Source organism: Chrysochloris asiatica, unplaced genomic scaffold (assembly GCF_000296735.1).
Source record: "Chrysochloris asiatica unplaced genomic scaffold, ChrAsi1.0 scaffold00229, whole genome shotgun sequence".
NCBI classification, from domain to species: Eukaryota; Metazoa; Chordata; class Mammalia; order Afrosoricida; family Chrysochloridae; genus Chrysochloris; species Chrysochloris asiatica.
The window spans coordinates 3316790-3317766 of NW_006408747.1; positions in this window are offsets into that span (position 1 = coordinate 3316790).

The following is a 977-nucleotide window of genomic DNA, read 5'->3' on the forward strand; positions in this document are numbered from 1 at the left end:
CAGCTACTCCTTAGAAACCCTATATAGGGTCACTATGAGTGGGAACCAATTGATGGCTCTTAACAACAATAACAAATGTAACACAGTACACAATGGGTGCAGAAGTACTTAACCACAACAACTATAAAACTAATACAATGGATGCAGAAGTATATTCTAACAATGTACTCAAACATATGAGGTCTTTTTATCTTTTTTTCTCTAGCATGCACATGTTGACTTTATATTCTTGATTGTAAGAAAATGTAGGAGAAATGTCAAGGTATGAAAATACCAAGGAGAAGGAGAAACTATCTCTTGCCATTTATCTAAGTGAATTGTAATTTCACATAGGACTTTACTGGAAACTCATTTACCATGATAAGGTTATCTGCTAATTGCTAGCCAAATTACTGGCAAAGGGAATGGATTTCTATAATTGATTTATTTAATATCAGAGGAAGTTTGGAATGTCAACCAAAATAATAACCTTAGTTTTGCACTGTTTTATTATTGTCATACATGGTATCATCTTATTCTTATATCTTACATAAAAATATAGGCTTCTGAGATATCTATATTTTTAATATACAAAAGCAAGAGACAATTTTGTCCTTCAAATTAACATTTAAGTAGTTGCCAATTGATAAAGAAGCAAAATCAAAATGAAATGAGATATTTGTTCATTTCATCCCACCTCACATCATTATTAAATATTTGGGCTTCAGGTTTTGCAACTAATATTGTAGCTTCAACTCAGAAAATACTGTCAATCACTTACTTATGTATTTCACACAAAGTTTAAAAAAAGTGAAATGTGGATCAGGTGTCCAAAATATGTTAATTTAATTTCAGAATTTGTAAGTAAAAGAAAAGTTGAAAAGCCCTGCTTATGCACTCAGAGCTTCTGCTCAGATATTTAGTGTCTCACTTTTATACATAAACAGATGGAAAAGAATCATCAGACATAAGAAAGTTGTATAATATGAAAAAGAAAC